Source organism: Ornithorhynchus anatinus, chromosome 10, assembly GCF_004115215.2.
Source record: "Ornithorhynchus anatinus isolate Pmale09 chromosome 10, mOrnAna1.pri.v4, whole genome shotgun sequence".
NCBI classification, from domain to species: Eukaryota; Metazoa; Chordata; class Mammalia; order Monotremata; family Ornithorhynchidae; genus Ornithorhynchus; species Ornithorhynchus anatinus.
In genome coordinates this window covers 34815454-34828018 of record NC_041737.1, presented here as the reverse complement: position 1 = coordinate 34828018, position 12565 = coordinate 34815454, and the positions used below count along the sequence as shown (strand labels likewise).

Genomic DNA, 12565 nt, shown 5'->3' with positions numbered 1-12565 from the left:
AACACTTGAATATAGTTTGGAGAGTTAATATCTTTCATACTTACTGTGATCCATACGGGATCAACTCTCCAGCTCCTTCTCTTGAGTGGTGTCTCTTGTCTACCACATCAAACCCACTTCTTTCACCCAGGACTCCCAGGGGGCTAGGAGGGAAAGCAATCTCTCCCTTCCCTGACAAAATCATGCACCCACCTGAACTGAAATGTCACAGCCTGGGCGACCACCTACTCCATCCTCCAAAGCACAGAAAGATTAATTGGAGGTGAGTGTAAGAGTGGCCACTCAACCCCTCCTTGATGCTGCCCCCGTAAAGCATTCATACTCCCTCAGAACCAGCAAGAAGCAATGTGGCCTAGTGGATAGAACAGGGGCATGGAGGTCATAATGACCTGGGTTCCAATTCCAGCTTTGCCACTTGTCTGCTATGTGACATTGGGCAACTCATTTAACTTCTCTGGGCCTCAGTTCCCTCAGCTGTAAAATGGGGATTAAGGTTGTGAGCCCTGTGTGTGTAGGACAGGGACTTTGTCCAACCGGATTAGCTTATATGTATTCCAGTGCTTAGTTACCTGGCACATGGTAAGTGCTTAACAAATACCATAAAAAAAGAACCATATGCAGATACAGGACTTCACTTAGCACTCCTCACACTAAAGGTAATCAACCAACCAGTTCACAGTATGTATTGAGCACTAAGTGCTTGCTTAGTACAATATTGTACGACAGTACAATAGAATTGGTAGACATTGTCCACAAGGAGCTTACAGTCTCAAAGAGGAGACAGATATTAAAATAAATACCGATAGGAGAAATAGCAGCATGTAAGGATATTTGCCAAAATGCTATGGGGCTAGGACTAGAGTAAATATCAAGGTTTCACAGATCCAAACCCAAGTGAATAGGCAGTGCACAAGGGAGGGTAAATAGGGGAATGAGGGCTTTGTCAGGAAAGGTCTCTTAGAAGACATGCAATTTTATTAGGGATTTGAAGACAGAGAGAGTGGTGGTCTGTCAGATATGAAGCGGGGAGGAGTTCTGGGTGTGAGAGAGGAAGTGGGCAAGGACTCAGTAGTGGGATAAAGGAGATAAAGGTACAGTTGATATTAGAGTGATGTGTGTGTGTGTGTGTGTGTGTGTTGGGTGATAGTAGGAAACCAGTGAGGTAAGATAGGATGAGGAGAGCTGATTGAGTATCTTGAAGCCATTAGTGAGGCAGGGGAGCTGATCTGTTCTCTTCCGTCCCCACACGCTTGCACAGAAGCCTTCCATCCTAGTCGTGTGAGAGCCAGGACTTGTTTATGGAAGCTCAGTTCTGGGGCTCATCTGTCTTGTAGGGCTCCCATATGACCTATGGCACATATGATAATAACATGCCCTCCTCCACGGTGACACCACACGTGGAATGGCAGGATTGTATCACAGCATCCTGCTTCTCCACCCTGACTATAGCTTGATTTTCCTTCAAAACCCATAAACCATAGTACTTTCCAGCTTCAAAATCCTTCTGAAAATATATACACACACACACATATACCCCTCTACCATGACACAAAGTACTTTATCAGCTGGAGAGAAAAACTCTGAGCTGCAATGGCAGACTGAGAAAGGCTAGCAGAAGTGACAGTGGTGTGGTGTGGGTGGAAGATGACAACAACAGCTAGCCTTGGTCAGAGGCAGGAAGTGAAGGTGGGAGGTGGAAGTTGGCAGTGGAAGCATGCAGAGTGACAGCATCTTATTTGGCAGTACTTTAGCACCTCTTCCTGACAGAAGTCAGGAACTTCTGAATCTCAGTGGGCCTTCTTGGGTCCAAGGCCCTGGGTGTGAGCCCTTGTGTTTACTCGGCCCTGGTGAGAGCACACCCTTCATTCATTCATTCAATTGCATTTATTGAGTGCTTACTGTGTTCAGAGCACTGTACTAAGCACTTGGAAAGTACAATTCGGCAGTAGAGACAATCCCTACCCAACAACGGGCTCACAGTCTAGAAGGGGGAGACAGGCAACAAAACAAAAGAAAACAAGAAGACAGACATCAATACCATCAAAATAGATAAATAGAATCATAGATATATACACATCATTAATAAAATAGAGTAATATATATGTACAAATATACACAAATGTTGTGGGGCAAGGAAGGGGGCAGAGCAGAGGAGGGAGAAGGAGCGATGGGGAGGGGAGGAGGGGCAGAGGGAAAGAGAGGGCTCATTCTGGGAAGGCTTCCTAGAGGAGGCCCCCAGTAGGGCTTTAAAGAGGGGAAGAGAGTTAATTTGGCGGATGTGAGGAGGGAGGGCATTCCAGGTCAGAGGTTGGACGTGGGCCAGGGGTCAACGGCGGGACAGGTGAGAATGAGGCACAGTGAAGAGGTTAGCCGCAGAGGAGCAGAGCATGCAGGCTAGGCTGTAGATGGAGAGAAGGGAGGTGAGGTAGGAGGGGGCAAGGTGATGGAGATCATGGAGGAGACCTAACTCTTTTTAGGGGAAGAAACATATTGTCTGAAATGAAATGTCTACATGAAGGTTGTCTCCATATGCCAGTCCCCCACATACACATGGAAATGAACTTGTCTCAGTACCAATTATCAAAGCTCCTGGACCCACTGGGGCTGATGAATACTTTAGTAGCAGGCAAGCAGCCTCCAGTAGTTAATTTCCCCAAGATAATGGGAGTGTGGCTGAGAGGGGCCCTGCCTTGGGAGCTTGACAGGGCGGAGGAGGTTTAGTCAGACCCCATCATGGCAACACTGAAGGAAAGGTGCCAGGACCTCTACTAGGGAAGCTGGGAAGGAGGATGGGCCAAGAAATTAGAAGCAAGAAAAGCAGCGTGGTCCAGTGGAAAGAGCACAGGCCTGAGAGCACAGAGGACATCATTTGCCTACTGTGTGACCTCAGGGAAATAACTTCTGTGCGCCTCACTTTCTTCATCTGCAAAATGGAGATCCAATACCTGTTCTCCCACCCTCTTAGACTGTGATCCCCCAGGAGGACAGGGAGTGTATCCTGCATGACTATCTGGTATCTACCCTGGAGCTTAGTACAGTGTTCGATACTTAACAATTATTACTGTTATTATTATTATTACTATTATCATCATCATTATTATTATTACTCTCTACTCACTGCCCACCGCATTCTCGAACCGGAAGGCCTAGGATCCCAAAACCCGGGAAGCACCTTTCACTTCCAGCTTCCCAGGGAGACCTCAAGTGCCCGTCTAGGACATGTTGTTAGCAAAGGTGCCCGTGTTGGCTTTCCTAAGCCTGAAATATAAATGCATGGCTTTTTGTGAATATGACTAGGAGGAAAAGCAATCCCCCATAACCCAAGACATGGCCATGCACCCACCTGAACTGAAACATCACATTCTGGGCAGCCATCTACTTGGTTCCTACAGCCCAGAAGAAGATATCAGTTTCTGGGGGCACCCTGAACTGAACCATTAAAGTCTATCAGGATTATTCCCCTTTAGCATGGGAGTGAAGTTTTGATACATCCCCACACTGCTTCTTCTTCTTCAATGAAGTATGAAACCAGTACCATTAAGTTTCATCTTCATGAGACGATTTTTTTCCTCACAAAGAAGTGACAAGTTAGATAATTATTTGGGAAAAACATTTAGAAAGTAATTTGTTCGGCTATACTAAAAATTTTAATTGATAAAGCATCAATTTTAAAGACATCTTGTCCCAACAATTTAGCTTCTCTAAAAAATCCATAGTTTCAAAGAAATGAAACATGGTTGCAATTACATTTTTTTTTTTTTCAAGATTGAACATTGAAACAATTGCTCCTGTGTTCAGGAAGAGGCTCAATAAAAATGAAATCCTCTGGATTATAGTAACATCTCAAAGAGAGCTCTTCAGCTAGAAGAGGTATCTGAAATAATGAACTAGAGAAGAATTAAATGTTCTTGATTTTCTTCCCATAAGGACCATGAAAGTGATATGTCAGGAAGGCCTATTTTCTACTTATACGTCGGTTTCTGTTCATTGCATTATATTGCTCAGAGTCCTTACAAGCCTCACACAAAATTGTTTTTTAGGGAAATCAAGCCAAGCTGTCAGTGTTCCAAACCTAAAGATCCCCATTGTGAGGTATCCTTCATCAGGTAGCAGTAGTAATAATAGTATTTACTGAGCACCAGCTGGGTGCAATACACTGTCCTAAGCACCCACAAGAAGCCTGCAGTCTAATGGGGGAGTTAGTTTTGTTCCATGACATAAGGTTGATGTACAAAATTTTGACAACCAAGAGGTGTTTGGTAATAAAAGTTCCAGTTGCAGGGAGTGAAACAGTGGGGAAGTAAATTGTGAATTTCAGATATGTGAAGTTAACTTACACTACCAGCACGCCTGGAATGTCACACTATAGTCCAGGTTAACCGAGACACAGAGGTCAGAAGAAAAAGAGCAAATATAAAGAGAAAGTGCTGCCCTGCTGTTCCTGAATCCTGGGAATGGGAGTGTTCAGTATACTGCTCCACATACAGTAGGTGCTCAGAACAGAGCTCTGATGGTAGAGGTAGCAATAACACTAATTTAGACCTGACTAGGTGCAGAGCACTGGGAAAGAAGGCAGCGTGGCTTGGTGGATAGAGCATGAGCCTTGGAATCAGAAGGATTTAGGTTCTAATCAAGGCTCCGCCACTTTTCTGCTGTATGACCTTGGGCAAATCACTTAACTTCTTTGGGCCTCAGTAACCTCATCTGTAAAAGGGGGATTAAGACTGAGCCGGACTGTGTCCTGATTAGCTCATATCTACCTTAATGCTAAATACAGTGCTTGGAGCATAGTAAGCATTTAACAAATACTATTAAAAATTTTTTTTTAAATTGCATGGATGAGATGGAGATACGGTCCCTACCCACCAAGAGGCTCATAATCTAAGAATACCAGGGGAAGGGCAGGTGCAGATGCAAAAGGAAAAGTACAGAATAAACGCTCAATAAATACAATCGATTGACTGATAAAGCAAAAACATAAAAGGCAAGGATGCAGATAAACAAAACAGGAACATTGGATTTTAGACTCCTCACGGGAACTCTACATAAAGTGGATGTCAAGTACACTGTAGACATCCCATACTGTGCTCTGCTAGGAGGCATTTGATGGGACCCAAAAGCTCACCCCTCCCTTCCCTGATGTACCTTTCTGGAAGAATGTATCCTAAAAATCACTTTCTGATCCTTTTCTTAATGTATTAGGAATAATTGGGAAAAAAAACTTCACACATTATTTTAGGATGAAATAAAATGCCGGAGCCACAGGCCAATAGTGGAAACAAACTCTCAAGGGTGTGCGTCTGGGTAGTCCAACTCATGACCCAAGTGGCAGGAGAAGAAAGAGAAGCAGGGGAAACCGACTGAGTCTAAGCAAATTTCTGGAGAAGGAGATTAAGAAGTGATAGGACTCAGAATGAAACTCAGAGAGGGATACTGACCTATAACTGCTCCTCAAAACAAGCTCCTGACACACTGACAAATATTCTGATATGAAGTTGTTGGTATCAAAACACTGAAAATGTAAACAACTTGGCTATATACATCCTCTGAAAATAAGATCAGTGAACCTTTAACTAAGAGGGTTCTCCCTACTGGTTCATTCTGTTGTTTCAAGGTTCCATCCACCAGGAGCCTTGCAGTGGTTTGGGGCTGTGTGATTGGCCAGAGACTGCAATCGCTTTTGTATTTCCCCACCAGGGATCCACATCCCACAACTAATGTTTTTCCCAGGGTATGCTGGCATGCTGCAGGGGAGGCAGGGACTGGGAACTGGGAGTCAAGAGCCCTGAATTCTAGTCCTGGCTCTGCTTCTTAGCAGCATTCACTGAGCACTTACTGTGTACAGAGGATTTTACAAAGTGCTTGGAAGAGTACAATAGGAAACAGAGGGTAGACATAATACCGATCCACAACCAGTCTGTAGTCTAAAGAAACAGATCAATCAATCGATCTATCAGTGGTATTGAACCGAATGCTTACTCAGAATACCCCACCTCCATCTGCAGTCATTCTGGTAGTGTATCCGTAGAGTTTTCTTGGCAAAATATGAATGGTTTATCATTGTCTCCTTCTGCACAGTAAACTTGAGTCTCCGCCCTCGACTCTCTCTCATGCTGCTGCTGCCCAGCATAGGGGAGTTCTGACTTATAGCAGTTTGCCTTCCACTCACTAGCCATTGCCCAAGCTAGGAATGGACTCAGCATACCTCTGCTTGACTCTCCCTCCCATAGACAAGACTGGTAGAGTACTGGAAACTCTCCAGGTGCGACCCTGAGAGGATACTCAGTACAGTGCTCTTCCCAAACTAGATTTCCAGCACAGTGCTCTACACAAATTGGATGCCCATTCACTAAGACGTGCAGACAATGTTGTTGTTGTAGATAATGTGACTTGCCCCAAGTCCCCACTTTCCTTCTGCGGCCCACCCTCCTGTTCCCAGAGAAGCCTCCGCTTACATCCCGCTGGGTCTGTTTGGCTTCAGTCCGGCAGTGCTGAGAGACTTTACCTAACCTCAGCAGCCTCTGCCCCAACAGTGGAGCCAAAGAGCAATATAGGCAGGTGCCCCTTAAGAGTGGGACCCCCTAGAGGGCAGGACAGAAAAAGCTTCTTTGGAGGACTTTAATATAGAAAACCTACAGGAAGAGATAGCTATATAGGCTCCTAATAGTAAGCCAAATCCACCACTCAGTAGCTCATCTCTCATTGGCTGGGCTGGACTGGCCTGGGCAAGAGCTGAAAGCCAAAGTTATTCCCAGATGCAGAGTGGGAAAGCAGGCCTTTAGGCCACATGGCCAGACAAAGCCCAGCTCACTAGAACGAGCCTGCCTGGCCGAGGGCATCCAGGGTGGCAGGTTCCCAGGGCTAGTTTTTCAGAAGGGACTCCTGATTGTCTTGCAAGGCTACCTGGATGTAGATTGCTGCTGACCTCTCACTTCCTCTCTTCTACCCCAAACCTATGTGATGTCTACCACCTCCGAGGACTGGTTTGGGGCTGCTCAACTGGCCCGACACTCCAGTGCCAGACAGATCGGTGTGGGGAAAAACCCGAAACTTTCTCTGTCACCAGAGCCCCAGGGAGTCATTAGGGTTCCTGGAAGGGCTCAGGAGCAGGGTGAGAGGGGTTGTTTACCCAGTGTGAAGACCATCATGAATACATTGTGTCTAAAATAAAATTTCCCTTGGAGAATTCAGTTGGGAATTCCAGAATCTCCAGTGACTGTAAGCAGGCAGTGAGGACTAAAATAATAATGAAGATATTTGTAAAGCCCCTACTGTGTGTCAAACACTCTTCTAAGTGCTAGGCTAGATACAAGCTAATGAGGTTAGGCACAATCCATGTCCCACATGAGGCTCACCGTCTTAAAAACATTTTACAGATGAAGTAAACAGTGAGGCATAGTGGATTGAACACGGGCCTGGGAGTCAGAGGTCAGGGATTCTAATCACTGCTCTGCCACTTGTGTGCTGTGTGAACTTGGGTAAATCACTTCACTTCTATGTGCCTCAGTTACCTCATCTGTAAAATGGGGATTAAGACTATGAGCCCACGTGGGACAATCTGATTACCTTTTATCTACCCCAGCACTTAGAACAGTGCTTGGCATATAGTAAATCCTTAACAAATACTATCATCATTATTATTAAACTGACTTGCCCAAGATCATCCAGAAGACAAGTGGTGGAGCCAGAATTAGAACCCAGGTCCTTCCAACTCCCAGCCCCATGCTCTATCCACTAGACCATGCTGCTTTCCCTAATGGAAAGAGCATAGGACTGAGAGTCAGGAAACTCAGGATCGAGTGTGGATTCCACCTCTTACCTGCTGTGTGACTTTGGGCAAGTTACTTAACCTTTCTGTGCCTCAGTTCCACCCCATAGAATGGGGATAAAATAGCTGTTTTTCCACTTTTGTTGACTGTGAGCCCCAAATGTGAAAGGGATTATGCCTGATGTGATTGCTTTTAGATTTATTGATTGATTTTAAGAAAATCACAACAAAAAAGCATTAAGCAGTTCTCACAAGAAAAATTCTATGAAATACTTAAAACAGTTTAGACCTCTATGCTGAAACTGACAAGAGAATGAAATGAAAGGAATTTGGAAGATACTGAGGTATAGTAACAAATGAGATTATTTCACTTGCAAACTGTCTCTTTCACAGAATACATGTGACTGGATTTTAATAATACAGTGTTGTCCATGTGTTTTTTTGCCTCAAAATAAAAAGTGTGAAGACTAACTGGATGATGTCACAAATTAACCTTACTAGCAGTCCTGCATTAAAACAGAGGTTGTACAGTTGTCTTTCAAAAATTTAAGCAGTACTAATTTAAAGTTAAGGAAGTTATCAGTGGAGTTCTCCATCACCTTGCCTCCTCCTACCTCACCTCCAATCTCTCCTTCTGCAGCCCAGCCAGCACACTCTGCTCCTCTGCCGCTAACCTCCTCACTGTGCCTCGTCTCAACTGTCCTGCCGTCGACCCCTGGCCCACATCCTACCACTGACCTGGAATGTCCTTCCTCCTCACACCCGCCAAACCAACTTCCTTCCCCCTCAAAGCCCTACTGAGCACTCACCTCCTCCAGGAGGCCTTCCCAGATTGAGCCTTCCCTTTCTCTCTGTTCCTCCTTCCCTCCCCATTGCCCTACTCGCTCCCTCTGTTCTACCCCCCTTCCACTCCCTACAGCACTTGTGTATATTTGTATATATTATTTATTACTCTATTTTATTAATGATGTGCATATATCTATGATTCTATTTATCTTGATGGCATTGATGCCTATTTGTTTTATTTTGTTCCCTGTCTCCCCCTTTTAGACTGTGAGCCTGTTGTTGGGCAGGGATTGTCTCTATCTGTTGCCAAATTGTACATTCCATGTACTTAATACAGTGTTCTGCACACAGTAAGTGGTCAATAAATATGATTGAATGAATGAATGAATTCTACTGGAACAGAATGGGACTTGTGAATTAACCATAGGACTAAGGGTCAGATACTCTGACTCACATTTGTCTAGTAAATGGCCACTGGCCTATATAATACTCAGAACATCTAATATGGACTTGTTATAATGATAATGCAAACTGTTCTAGAAATAGCATGTAATCTTCAAAGAAAAAGCCGTTATCCACAACCACTACTGAATACAGTAAATCTGGCCCCACCCATTCCAGCAGACTTTGCACAAGGTAAAGCAAGAGCAAAATTAACATCAACAAGCAGCTGACCAGGGGGCTGTACCTCTCATTTTCTTTACAAATGAGGTTGCAAAATGTCAAAGATGGCAAGGAAAAACCATTTGAGGTTTTACTTTTATCCATAAATTCCCAAAGAAATTCTCTTGAATTTTCCTATTACATCAGGGTTTTAGGATTATATAGGATGTGTGTGTGTGTGTGTGTGTGTGTGTGTGTGTGTGTGTTTGCATTTAGAGAGAGATCTGCCCCTTATTTCCTAAAAAAGGTGATACAGATGGTTAAAGTCTATCCATTGTGTAATCCATTCCCTCCTGTGAATACATAAAGAGAGTTCTCTGATGCCTCTGTTGCTTTCAGGGCTTGTCACTGATTTTAAGACTCTTCCTTATTATCCTGATACTCCCTAAGACTCAGATCAAGGAGGCCAAGTCTTCTCATGATTGCTACACATTGCTGCTGTCTGCTGTTGTTCTCTCCTAGCCATTTGCTGCGGTTTCACATTTTCTGGGACTGAGTTTAACTGTGTTTTGATAACATTTAATCTATCTGGCTATCCCAGTTCATCATACAGCACCTGCCCAACAAGACTGTGTAGCTCCTGTGAGTGTTACCTTACTGCTGATAAGCTGAGCTGATGAGATGATGAGCTAATGGGCCATTTGCCACATATGTTCATATATATATATGAATATACATGAATATGGTTGGTAGGTGACTCTAGCAAAACTGCTTACGAAGGTGATACTTCAAATTTAAAGCTCCAGTTCTCACAGTCATATAGAAGGTCGGACACCACAACTGGGGGGGCTCCCCTGACACCCCATTCTGACTGCCGGTCCCCCAAAAGTCTTGTTGTCCCTTTCATTTCTATTGCCTATTGCTTAGTCATGGCCCAATTTTATATATCTATTTATTTATTTATTTATTTATATTAATGTCTGTCTCCCCCTCTATACTGTGAGCTCATTGTGGGCAGGAATGTGTCTGTTTGTTGTTATACTGTACTCTCCCGAGTGATTAGTACAGTGTTTTGCACACAGTAAGCACTCAATAAATATGACTGAATGAATGAATGACAGATTTAGGAATCTATATCCTTTGGATATAGCTATAGCAAAGTTTCCGGACTTTAAAGAAGCATTTGACACCATTTAAAAAGAGCAGCAATTTAGACAATGCCATGTAAATTTGGATGTTTTGGGAAATTCACCAAGATTCTTAAGGTCCTCTAAAACGGCATGATAGAGCGAGTCTGTGTTCCCCATCACTAATGGGGCTGTGATGTAGGCCTGGTCTTCTGCAACCTGTTCTATAATGCCATGCTTGTGGTCAGGAAATGTGTCTGTTGTACTGTACTCTCCCAAGCACTTAGTACACTCTTCTACACACAGTAAATGTCCAATAAATACCATTGATTAATTGATCGATTCAATGAGCCACCTGCCAGCTGGAGTCAGGCTTGGCTTCTGATTCAGGAACCTCTGTACGCTGCTGCTTGGGTTCTTGAAGCCCACTCACAACAGAACAAAAATCACCGTGCAGATTCACCAGAGCCCTGGAGTCTGACCATAGTACTAGCCTACATCTGGGAAGCCCTGGTCCCAATCCAAGGTTTTCATTGGCAACACAGAATTTAAAGCAGTTAAAGAATAGCCCTAACTAAGCTTCCCAGATAGATAAAAATATAGAAAATAAGCTTAAAAAGAAAGGCATGGCAGTGTGGCATCCAAGTCCCAAACCAAGTTGAAGGTGAGCAAGGCTGTTCTCCTGTCGTGCCCAACTTTCCAAAAAGCTATGAATCCTGGACTTAAAATAAACAATGCAGCCAGATTCTGAAGCAATAAATCTGTAAAATCAAATAACAGGACAAGATTTTCCATAATGAGATCCTGGAATGCAGTCAGCCCACCAGAATTGAGGTAACTCTTCAAGCAACATAGCTCCCCTAGATGAGACATGAATGACAGCAGGCTATACCAAGCAGATATTGTATGCATGAAAGCCTTGAGGGCAAAAAATATGATTTAAAGATCTGGTGAAGCACTGTCTCAAACAATGAGACCCAGTGGTGGACAGTTGGGAATCTGATAATGGCAGGTATCAGATGAACCTGGCAGAAGACATCAGCAGAGGGGCTGTTCTCCTTGAGGAAGACTTCATGAAGATCAAGACACTAAGAAAGAGGCTTGAGCAAAGCCATTATTTCAAGGATAATTCCTTCCTTGCAAGTAATGCCAGGGGAAGCATTAGGTTCACATTGGTCAATTCAGCCACAATTAGAGATAGAAAGAATAGATAGATATGATAGGATAGGAGAGAAAGCAGCATGGCCTCATGGAGCTGGGAGTCAGAGAACCTTGGTTCTAATCCAGGTTCCAAGGTTCCACCACATAGCCTGCTGTGTAACCTTAGGTAAGTCAGTTAACATATCTGTGGCACAGTTTCCTCGCTTGTAAAATGGGGATTACGGCTGGGGGTCATAGTCCCACTTAGACTGTAAGCCCCATTTGAGAGAATGACTTTATTCTTGCTAGGACAATATGTATAGAAATATATAGGCTATTTTCAAGATGTTTTGAGTTGGGATGAATGAAACTGATCTCTAAAATTAAACATTGATTATTAAAATAATAATAATGATAGTATTTATTTAGCACTTACTATATGCTAAGCTCAAGTGATTTTAGTAACTAAGCTCTAGGTTAGTTACTAAGGTTATCAGATTGGTCACAGTCCCTGTCCCACATTGGGCTCACAAGCTATCTTATTCTCATTTTATAGATGAGGAAACTGAGACCCAGAGAGGTAAAGTGAGTCATCCAAAGAAACACCTTAAGCCTTGTCAGAGCTAGGATTAGAAACTAGGTCTTCTGGATCCCAGTCATGTGCTCTTTCCACTATACCTTTTATCCAAATGAAACATCAGTTTTGACTTAACACTAGCTTCCTCCATGGCACTAGTTCTGGGGCTGTGGGTAGTGGTTGAGCCTCAAGGGGAACTAAGGCAAGATGGGGAAACAATTTTTAAAGTCAGCAGGTTAGGGGGAAGAGGAAAACTGTTTTTTCAAGAGAAAGAGTTGAGGGAAGGGAAGGTTTAGTACAGTGCTTGGCACATAGTAAGTGCTTAACAAATGCCATCATTATTATTAAGAGGGAAGATCACTTGACTGGCAGGTGGTGTCACCAGGGAGGATCAACACATTCCTTTTACCCTGATTAAGTCAGTAAGTTTCCCACAATGGAACCACTTTGACTCAGCATGATTACATTAATTTAGCCATAGTATGTATTTACGATTGAATATGTACACAATTCTGGGTAATTTTGGGGGGTAAAAAAATATGGAATCCAACCTTGACTGAAGAA

General features: G+C 43.5%; 1 protein-coding gene and 1 non-coding gene across 3 annotated transcripts in view; both read right to left on the bottom strand.

Moving 5' to 3' along the window:
* IMMP2L (inner mitochondrial membrane peptidase subunit 2) overlaps positions 1–12565 on the bottom strand; it is a 912519-nt gene that overhangs the window by 15219 nt on the left and 884735 nt on the right. The gene's annotated exons all lie outside the window — the stretch shown is intronic.
* LOC114814889 lies at positions 6143–6280 on the bottom strand. Its single transcript, XR_003762685.1, has one exon. It is a non-coding gene; the product is annotated as a small nucleolar RNA SNORA7 (small nucleolar RNA).